General features: G+C 45.2%; 1 pseudogene; it reads left to right on the forward strand.

Annotated features, from left to right (window-relative positions):
- The first annotated feature begins 18 nt into the window (after window positions 1–18).
- LOC103606176 lies at window positions 19–2,949 on the forward strand (annotated as a pseudogene).
- Window positions 2,950–11,675: the final 8,726 nt, after the last annotated feature.

The raw sequence follows: 11,675 nt of genomic DNA on the forward strand, positions 1-11,675 counted from the left end.
GGGCACCCCTCGCTGGAGATGCGGGATTTGGGGGCAGAGTACTTGGCAGGTCGTGAAGGGGTCCAGTTGCTCGGATTGTTGAACCTGTCGCTGGAACAAGAACAGAGATTCCAACCTCTAGAATAAGGGCTGAGTTTGATCGAGGCCCCCCGGGAGAACGATAACAGTGTCCAAGACTGAGCAAGGCCGAAGTAGAAGACTTAAGGAGCTTAATCAACTTTTTTGGATATTTCTCTGAATTTTTTTTTTTTCTGTCAATATTTTGGACAGCTTTTTGGCTCTTATGAAGGTGAAACCTAAACATTTGTCTTGCATTGGAGTCTGTTGTTTTTTTCTGGCTGCTAGGATAGTTGAAGAAGAATGCAATATTCCATCCACTCATGATGTAATACGGATTAGTCAATGTAAATGTATGTGATCTAGATTACTCAAAATAAATGTACTTCTTCAGACATTAAACGATGGAAAAAATAATTTTAAAAAATTATATTATGAACGCTACTACTGCCTTGAACTTTTTGCATTTATACCATACTATTGTACTTCGTCATACTTCAGAAAGTAAAGAAATACTGAGCCTTGATAAACTAGAAGCTCAGCTGAAAGCTTTCGACTGCCGACTTGTCTCTTCAAAAGCAAAATCATCTGTATTAGCTTTGTGCCTTCTGAATTTAGAAATAGAAACTTTGAAATCTGTTGAATTCCTGGAAATTCTACTGCTTGTTAGAAAACATTCCAAGAATAATGACGCTGAATTCTTTTACTGGAGGTAGTTAGTTTCTAAATGCCTGGCTAAATATTCTTCTATTGAATGTCTCAAACCAGATCTTAAGAAGCTGGTTTGGATTGTTTCAAGGTGCACAGCCCAGAATCTTCACAACAGCTACTGAGCTGCCAGCAATACCAGAGGGGGGTTGTTTTGATGAATGTGATAGTGAGGTCTCCAGTGAATGTATGAGTTTTGTGGAGAAGAGAGTCTCAGCAGCTCTCCTCTGAGTGATCAAAAGTGTACCTTCTTTTTCCACCTTCAAAGTGGCACAAATACCATGCTTTTCCACCGTAGAAACCGAATTGTTCTGTGTCAGAATTTTAAATAAGTGCAGAGATTTCAAAGCAATAAGTGGGGAAGTAAGTAGTTTTCTGGTCCAGCCTCCATCTAGGCAGAAATTACATATACTGGAATATCCACCTTCTATTTATTATTTAAATCAGATCTGGACTATTTTCATATTTAACCCTTCACCAACAATTGGGTTAGTGCCTCTGAAACAATGAACAATGCTTCAGACATTGGCACTTTATTTTTCTCGGACTTTAGCCACTTGGGGGAGGAGGGAAGTCGCTGACACCCTCAATTTGTTATTTTTTTAAAGATTGTTAAAGGTGAATAGCTTATCTTACATGTGTTATAAAACCCTTAGGTGTCTTTATTTAAACAGATTGAGAGTGTGCAAGCGCTTCCTTAGCAGGGACCTGGTTTGTCTTAGATTTCCGTCTCTGCCAATCTCGGAACAGAGAATATATTCTTAAGGGTCAAACACATTTTTGTTTTGTTTTTTAAATCATAAGTGTCCCATCTGATGCAGATACTATAAACTTAGAAATTATAATATTAACATTTCTGTGAGGTTTAGTTTTAATTGAGGTTTCTGCTAAAGCAGAAATAATCATCAGGCGAAGGCTGTTAGTTACATTCCCAATCCCTAAATATTATCAGACTGTTGTATTTTGGTGTTATTTTAAAAATTGTTAATATGCTAGTTTTGCATGCGTCCATATGAAAGCAGTGTAGGAAGTTAAACAGAGCTAGGTAACTATGGAATAGATAAATGTTGATCTAGTAGCACATTTTATCTCATTTTCTTATATTAAAAAATGCCTGCATGATTATGTTTTATTTCTTTGTAATTCATATTTCAAAACCAATGTATTAGTGTGTAGGTTCCAAGACTTAATATGAAGCAAAAAGAACCCAAGTGTTTGTAGGATTCTAGTTTCAAGCAAATCTGTATGGTGACACAGCCATAAGAATGGGGATATATAAACTCCATACACATAAGATTTCGTACACAGAATTTTAAACTTTATAAGCTACATATTAAAATGTTAATCTTTTTTTTAAAATCACGATAAGGTAAGACTTCATGCTGTGAAGGTTGTCAGATTCAAAATAGAATCACTTGCATTAAAAACTCTGAAAAATAGAGCAGGGAAAGCCATGAAGGAGGTGTTCCTCTGGACATATGATGATAACAAGAGCTATTACAAAGGACTCTGCAAAACCAGAACTGCGCACAAACCCTTTATAACCAAAAAAAATATTTCTTCAAGGATATCTGCCAAGAAACTGCCTGTCTAACCTTGGAGTGGCATCACTTTCATTATTGATCCCTATGGGTAAGGATAATTGTCCTAAAGCAATTATGTGATCTTCCACCATTTTTCTTTAAAAATCTTTGTCTTCCTTTACCTCCCAGAATACACACAGAGTTTACTATCACACATGCATTCCCATTGCAACGTCCCATTCCCAAATGAACTCATTATTTTTTCAGAGAGCCTCTCTCAGTTTTTTATTTAGTTTGACAATGCCCACTATTATGGCTATAATTTTTTTAAAAAAAAATGTTAAATAACAAGTGTTAACAAGAATGTGGAGAAGTTGGAATCCTGCCCACTATTCAGTTCTTGTTATAGGGTTAGGAAAAGGGAGGTAATGAAATCTGTCTCCTGAACACTCTGTGTGAGGACACAGGACCCCCCATTTGGTCTCCACACAGGGCTCTGGTCATCTGGGCATTGTAAGGAGGGTTCTGTCTCGGGCTCAGGGATAACGCAAAAGGATCAGCTACAGAGACGAACGCGGAGCTGGAGGAGCTGGTCGACAACACTGAGCTGGGTGCCTGTAGTTCACAGGTCCAGCCCACCCTGGAGAGGGAGACCCTGTGATCTGGGCACCCCTGAGATGCAGCTCCCTAGTGGGGGCCTCTTTCCTGATAACACATCAGAGCCCCTCACTCCCAAGCTGTGTGGAGAGTCCAGCACCTTGGACAGTGTCAATCTCTACTTACCTTTTTCCCTCACAGGCACCAGGGTTCAGAACACATGGCAGAGGCTGGTGAGACCAGAGCTTGTGCGGGGGCAGTGACAACAGGGGCAGCTGCCTGGAATGGACGCAGGTGGGGCCACTTACCAAGGAAGTCAGTGGAGGCCCAGGGAGAAGTTGCAGGAAAGAAAACCCAGGAATGGGGAGGAGGAAGAGGAGGAAAACAGGCTCTGTGGGGTGCAGCCCAGTGTGGGACTGAGAGTGAAGCCATCTCAGTAGGCAAGACCAGGTGCTGGTGAGCAGAAGGGGAAGCCGCTCCCACCTCACCTGACCCAGGTATGAGAGAGGGGTGTGGTGCTGTGTGTCCTTGAGCCATGGTCCCCTGTCCTGACACCAGGCCCGGGGAGTGAGAAGTGAAGTCGACTTGTCCATCTTTCCCCTCTGCTCCCCTTACACTGACCTCACCTCCCATCCCTCCCTCTTCTACTCACAGATCTCCACCCAGTGCTCAGCCCCAGACATCACTGTCCCCAGCGGTGAGCATGCCAAAAATTACTAGAGACAAAAACAAAGGAATACATATTGCTGGAAATCTCAGTTTGGGCATCTCATTGAAAAGGTGGGAAGAACAAGCATACTTGGAGAAACAAAGACTGAGCTTCAGGAAGCTGCAACGTGGTGGAGCAGTAACATGACATGGGAGCCATGGGAAATGCCTGCAGATTTGTGCTGAATAAAACATGCAGCCTGGCATGGTGCCTCTGCCGTCTACACTTTCTTCACCATCCGCCACAACCTGGGGCCTCTCCGGGGGCTGCAGACCCCCCTCAGCATGACCCATAGCCCAGCAGGGTCCTACCCTCACCAGCCTCGACTCAGTCCACAGTCCTGCTCGCTCTCCAAGCCCCCCACAAATGCTGTGTCCGCTCCTCCTTCCAGCCTGGCATCTCCCACCTGAAGGCCTCTCCCTCTTCAGGCAGCTCCTGCCTCCACATCCCTCATCCTTCCCTGGGAACATCCACTCGTCTTCAGGTCTCAGCCAAAAGGACACTTTCATGGGAGCCCCTATGATCCTTAGACTAGCTCAGCCCATCACAGGCTCCAGACTCCCCAGACACTGTTCCTGCACAGCCCTTCTCTCCATGATCATTAACTCCGTAGTTCCACGATGCCCATACAGGGAAATCACAAACACAGGGACCATATCTGTTCTGTTCTCTGTGGGATTCCCAGGGCCCAGCCCAATGTCTGACATGAAACAGATGCGCAATAAATACTCCTTAAATGGATGGGCGGAAACATATGATAGAAGCACATCACCTCCATGTGACACCTGGAGCTCAGAGCATGTTCCCTGTGGACACAGGTCACAGGCATCAGCAGGGGAGGAGACAAGCAAGTGCCTGCAGCTGTCCCAGGGATAGGGCTTTTACCCTGGTAGCTTTGGGAGAGGACAGGGACCACCTAACAGTGAGGGGTAAGAACCCAATTTGTTCCCAGAACACTGACCCCCACCACCCAACTCTGACTTGTGAGCAACAAAACATCTTCCAGGGGTGTCCCCACAGACCTGGGACTCTCAGGATTGGAGAGTTACCCTTGACCTCTTTTGTGGTCTGGGTGGAGCTCAGCTTTGCCCTGGTGGTTACTCCATCTGAGATGGAGGACAGAGATTTTGTGACAGGTCAGGTGTATGTGTGAGAAGAGGAAGGACAAAGGCTGCCCATCCAGGCCCTCCCCGTCCCTGTCCCCTAATGTCTGCTCTCTCTCGCCCCTGCCAGTCCCGCTATCCAGCCCCGGGGCAGCTGTTCCCATCTACAAGGTGAGTGTGTGTGATGAATGTTCTGGGCCCACAAGTCCAAGGGGGACCCAGGATCTGCCCCCACTTCACACCAGGCTGTGCTTTGAGATTCATGAAATAGCAGTGAAAATAGGAACAGATGGTAATGAGTAGAGGAGGTGGGGTACTCGGAGCAGAAACCCCCCTGAGCACAGCCAGTTTCAGCCACAGAGCAGTCTGGGTGGCCCAGAGCCTGGGAAATGCTGGACCATATTCTGAGGAGGCCAGAGGGTTAGAGGCCTCTTCTCTTTTTGCAGGAATTATTCACATTGACATAAACATTTACTGCCAGGTCGACCACAAGGTAGATGTGGCTTCCTAGTTTCCTCCAGGAACTGTTCCTTATTGCCTAAGGGAGAGTTCCCCAGACCCTAAAGACTGTGGAGGAGGCAGGACATGGATCCTGAGCCAGAGAATCAGCTCTGAGCCTTGAGAAGTCTGTGGGACCTTGAGCCAGGGAGGAGGTTCCCTCCTGGATTTCTGGAGACCCAGACAGGCTTCCCTGGGCTCTGGATAGGTCAGGACAAAGGCCGCCAATCCCACCAGGAAGTAGAGGGCTTCCAAGAAAGGTAAATGGGCCTGTGACCCACCATGGATCACCTGGAAAGGATCTGAATAAAGAGGACCCTTCCCCTCGTTGGCTCTCTTTCTGTCCATGAGAACTTAGCAGAAATCCACCTGAAACTTTAGGTCAGTTCTCTCCTGGGTCACACAGAGAAAATATTATCTCTAAGTTGTCCCAACCCCAGTCTTTCTTCCTTGGGACACAGGAATTGGGAGTTGGGAGTGGATGTGGGGTAGGATCAAACACAGGAAAGGGTGAGATTCGTAAGAGCACTGCCCAGTCACGAGAGCACTCAGCTGTCTTCATACTACACTAGGGACCCACATGTCTAGCCCAAGCCCAGGGGTTTCTCCACCATCTCAAAGACCAGCATTCAGGACATATTTACCCTCTGTGTGTAAGTGGGCGGGGAGGGAGACAGTGTAGGGTGACACAGAGGGAGGCTGTAAGAGTAACCGAGGTGGAGACAGACCCAGCATTCAGGCCCCAAATAGATACTCCCAGACACTGCCCAAGACCTCTAGTTCTGCACTTCCTGTTGGTTTCACTTTGCCCCTGACATGGATCTCACTGAAACAAGCCTCGTCTCCACACAAGAGTGTCCAGGGCAGAGACGCAGGGCTTCCCCGCCCAAAACTCATCCAGGCTCCTCCTTCACCTGCCACAGGCCACTTCCACTTGTGCCCCACCTGCAGCTTCCTCCCTATACCTGGACCAGCAGTTCTCAGTCCTTCCCTGAGGGTCCCCATGAAAGGTGACATCCTCATGTAGGTTCACTTGGATCAGGTTCCTATATTCACACAAACAAGCTGGTCTGTGCACTACAACATAGAGCACAGTTCACAAGGATGTTCTGCCATTGCCTGAGTGTTGTTTGTCAGGAGATGAGAGGTCACAAAACAATCTGCAAAATTTCGCATCATCATTTAGCTCCAACTCACTCCTTATCCCACATGCACACATCATTAGTTAAGGTGACACCTCTTGTATTAGGTTTCTAATGATGCTGTAATAAATTGCCACAATTTAGTAGCATAAAACAATGCAAACAAGGTAATAGCTTGACTGCATTCTGTGGAGGCTCCAAAGAGTCTGTTATCTCACCTTTTCCAGCTTCCAGGGGCTGCCTGCATCCTTGACTGTGGTTTCTTCCTCCACTTTCAAAGCCAAAAGTGCAGCACCCTGAAATCTCTGTGCTCTGCTTCCACCCTTGCATCTCCTCCTTCTTCTCTGACTCTCCTGTCTCTCCCTTCATTTTTAAAGAAGGGGCCTTGTGATTGTATTGAACCCAACTAGATAAACCACAATAATCTCCCAATCTCATGATTCTTTGTTTAATCTGCAAAGTCTCTTTTACCTTGTAACATATTTACAGATTCTGGGGATGAGGATGTGGACATCTTTGAGAGGCCCTTGTCCTGTCCACCACACCTCTCAAGGTCATTTTATCATCATTGTTCCCTAGAAACTGCACGTGAGCACCTGGGCAAGGTCATCCTGACTGTGGTGTCAGTTCCTGTAGTGACATCCAAAGCACCCTCCAGGTCCTAAGAGATGGAGATGAAGGGTACCTCACACTCCCAATACCTCCCCACTCTATACTTAGTAATAATGCTCAGTTGTTAAGAATAAAAAAAACAGGCTGAACTGGAAGATCACAACTCCAAACCCTTCTATAGTTCCTGATCGTCAGAACCACGGACAGTGTCTTAGGGACACTCATTCCCAGGCGCTGCCGCAGGGAGGACGCAGATAAGAAGGGACTGCTAGAAAAGCCGCCCATTTCTGTTCTACTTGAGAAAGATGCAGCGAGGAGAATGTTATTAGAGGGATACGATTCTTCTCTGATTTATATATCATGAGCTCTTTGCACGTGTCTGGACGTTAGGGTTGTTGGCACATCCATTGCAACTCCCTGCATGGCTGATGCTGCACCCACAGTGTGGCCTCAGGGAGAGTCTCCTGGTGAATCTCCTGTGACTCAGGCCACTGTCTCCGTCTACAACATGGTGGGGACTTTTTATGATTAACTTCTGACCCTCTTGCCTGACCACACCCATCACCCAGACTGGAGCACCCCCTGAACAGAGCATCCTGCTCCTCGATCCCCAGCTGAGCTCCCAGGAAGATGGTCTGACTTGATCCCCTGGGTGACTCTGCCAGCTCTTCCAGGCCAAGATTCATGCCTGGAGTCAGAGGCTTTCCCATCTTCGCATCCTTCCCACAAGGCAAACGAATTACTGAGGGACAAGTGGGGCCTGAAGATCTGTCTCCTAAGGTAGGGTCTGACTTCCCCTATGGAAGAGAAGGGAGTGGGGCCCTCACACACAGAGGCAACTCTGATCCTACAGACCCAGCCCTTCCTGAAGATCAGGTCCACTTTATCTGGTGTCCTTGCCAGTCACCTACTAACACCTCTTGGGATGCCCAGTGTAAGGATCACCCAAGTCCTAATGGGGTCCTTCCCTGCCTTGAATGTGTCAGACCCCTCCTCACATCATGTATCTGAGCATCCATCAGGTTTTTCTCTGCCTTGTCCTTGCACCCGCTGTCTCTGTCCTGGTCACCCTTGACATCACTCCCGGACACAGCCACAACTCCTGATGAATGAAGTGAAGCTCTGTCTCTCCGGGGTAGGATCGTGCTTCTGGGGCGCATGAAGTCTGGTCTGTGATGCAAAATTAGCACACACAATATTTATACAACAGTTTGTAAAGTTTACCTCGTAATTTTAATGTGCACACCCTTTGATCTTTAATCCCATTAAGAAGAGCCTCCTATGAACTGTGAGTTCTTAGAAGACAGGACTACACCCATCCTGGTTTTTGCTAAATCCATTGACAAGTACACAATCTGGCACAGGAATGCTTCATAAATACATGTTGAATGAATGAGATCCTCTCATGCCCAGTCCACTTCACTCTCGTACGTAACCTGATTGTTTGAAACTCCTAACTTATAGGAGGGAAAGGCAGGAATCCTGGAGACAGGTGAGAATGCTATTGGTTTGCACCTCTCTTTTTGAAAGAGAAGCAAGTTTCAGTCCTAGAAAGATACTTCTGGACTTTGCAAGGCAGAGAAAAGTGGGGGGGCGGGGGGACCAATACGTTCCCTGCTTAAAAAACCAAAAGGTGAGTAGGGTCATAGTCTAACTGGGAAAGAAGAGGACGAAGGACAGGGTATGGTTCCCCTGGCCCACTTTCTCTCCAGACTTCAGATAAAAACACTTTGTTGTCTTGGACATTGATATGGAGAAAGCACAAACCAAAAAATTTACTCCGCCTGAGGAGGCCAGGCCCAGCACTCTGCTTCTAACCTGGTTCCCTTCATTTACCACATGCTCCAGAAGGTGTACCAAAACTTTCCACTAATTCCCTTGTTAAGAGCAGTCATGTGATATTACTATGCAATCACACGTGCAAAGATGCAAATTCGAGATGTATTGCAGTGAACATTCACAGGATCCACATCAGAGGTCCATTAACTACCTATAACTTTTTATTTTGAAATAATTGTGGATTCATACAAAGTTGCAAAGAAATGTACAGGGATGTTCATGCACCCTTCACCCAGCCTCCACCAATGTTTGCATCTTGCATAACTATAATTCAATATCAAAACCAGGAAAGAATTTTGGGGGCCGGCCTGGTGGCGCACTGGAGAGTGCGCCGCTTGGGAGCGCGGCGGCGCTCCTGCTGAGGGTTCGGATCCCATGTGGAGACTGGTTCCCGCTCACTGGCTGAGCACGGTGCGGGCGCAACACCGAGGGTTGCGATCCCGTTACCGGTCAGTAAAAAAGACAAAAAGGAAAAAAAAAAAAGAATTTTGGTACTTTGTGATTTTTAAGAAACTAGTCCATTGGTACAATCCACAGTACTTATTCAGATTTCACTAATTATTTGTGTGTGCACTTGCATGCGTACACATGCAGTCATGTGGTGTGTGTGTGTGTAGCTCTATGCTATACCACCACCACAATCATAACACTTTCTGGTGCTACCCCTTTACATCCACAACACCCTCCCTCTTCTCTACAGGTATGTTATTTCAAGAATGTTAGATAAATGGAATCATGCAGTATTGTGTCCTTTTGATATTGGCTTTGTTCCGTCAGCATAATTTCCTTAAGTTTCATCCAAGTTGTTGCATGTGATATAGGTTGGATTTTTCTGCCTCCAAAATTCATGTTGAAGTTTAATCCCCAATATGGGATTTGAAAAGTGGAGCCTTTAAGAAGTGATTGGACCATGAGGACTATACCTTCATGAATGGATTATCACAGTGTCACAGTCAGCAGAGTGACAGAGACGCAAAGATTACTCAGAGCCCACAGGTTAAGAGCAATGAGAAGCCTGAAGGGACCACACCAAGGAAACTCCAAGAAAGGAGAGACCAGGCACAGTCCTGAGTCAGTTTTTGCTTCAGCTTTTATTGTAAAGACAAGGAAATTACAGAAGAAAAAATAAATGGTTAATCAATCATAGTAAGAGAGTAAAGAAACTGGCTATGTGGGCCAGCCCGGTGGCGCATGTGCTAGTGCGCTGCTTGGGAAGCGCGGAGGCGCTCCCGCCGAGGGTTCGGATCCCACATACAGACCGGTTCCCGCTCACTGGCTGAGCGAGGCACGGGGGCAACACCGAGGGTTGTGATCCCGTTGCCAGTCCCGGTCCGGTACGGGGGCGACACTAAGGGTTGCGATCCGTTGCTGGACACGGAAAAAGACAAAAATAATAATAAAAATAAAAAAATAAAAAAATAAAAAATAAAAAAAAAAGAAACTGGCTATGTGGCTATTTTCTCCTAAGCATACATAGCTTAAAATAGTTTAAACAATTTACCATCAAAAGAGTCAAAAATCTAAGCTACGTGACATGCAAAAGAAACAATAAAATAATTATGAAAGTATCTGACTTCTTAAGAAACTCAAAGAAACAGCTTAAAGCAAGATGTGGAACATCCCCCATGTACTAACTAATCTAGCAGAATGTCCTTGGAAATCTTAACTCACATATTTTCCCATGATTCAGGTTTTGCTGTATTAAGGGTTATTGCCCTCAGAACAATCCCCGTTCTGCTTCAGTTCTCTTGTCCACATTAAATGCTTTACTCCTGTGTGAGTTTCCTGCTCTTTCTCAATCTCAGCATTTCTATGTTCTTTCCTTATAAGGTTGGGCTTTGGTCCCCTAACTGTAGGCTTTGACCCCCTATACTAAGGACTTTGGTCCTGTAACACTTATCTATCTTAATTCTATCTTAATAGTAACTTCTTAATCATGATCAAATGATTATAATATCCTCTACATCACAGGAAGGGCATTGGTGGCTTTATAAGGACAGCAAGTGACCACTTTAACACACTCTTGCATCCCTCGCCATGCAATGCCCCGCACCACCCTGGGACTCTACAGAGGGTCCCCACCAGAAAGAAGGCCCTCACCAGATGTACCTCCTTGACTTTGCACTTCCTTGGCTCCAAAACTGTAAGAAATAAATTTATTTTCCTTACAAATTACCCAGTTTTAGATATTCTGTTATAAGCAACAGAAAACTGACTAATACAACATGTATCAATAGTTCATTCCTTTTTATTGCTGAGTAGCATTTCATGGTACCACAGCTTAACCATTCACCCTTTGAATGACATTTGAATAATTTCCAGTTCTTGGCTATTACAAATAAAGCTACTATGAACATTCATAAAAGGTACAAGTTTCCATGTGAAAATAAATTTTTCTCTCTCTGGGATAAATGCCCAAGAGTGCAATACTTGAGTCAGAGGATAAGTCCATTTTTAGTTTTAAAATGAATTACCCAAGTATTTTCCAGAGTGGCTGCACCATTTCATATTCCCACCAGCAATGTATGTGTGATCCAATTTCTCTGCATCCTCTGCAGCATTTGGGGTCATCACTACTTATTTTAGCCATTCGGATAGGTATATAGTGATATCTCACTGTGGCTTTAATTTGCATGTCTCTAGTGGCTAATAATGTTGAACATCTTTTCATGTGCTTATTTGACATCTGTATATTGTCTTTGGTGAAATGTCTGTGCATGTCTTTTGCCCATTTTCTAACTGGATTTTTTTAATGTTGAGTGTTGAGCATTCTCTTTTTTTTAATGTACACATTTATGGGGTACAGTGATATTTTGATACATGCATACAATGTGTGATGATCAAATCAGGTTAATTATCATACCCATCACCACAAACATTTATCATC

Source organism: Galeopterus variegatus, unplaced genomic scaffold (assembly GCF_000696425.1).
Source record: "Galeopterus variegatus unplaced genomic scaffold, G_variegatus-3.0.2 Scaffold6355, whole genome shotgun sequence".
NCBI classification, from domain to species: domain Eukaryota; kingdom Metazoa; phylum Chordata; class Mammalia; order Dermoptera; family Cynocephalidae; genus Galeopterus; species Galeopterus variegatus.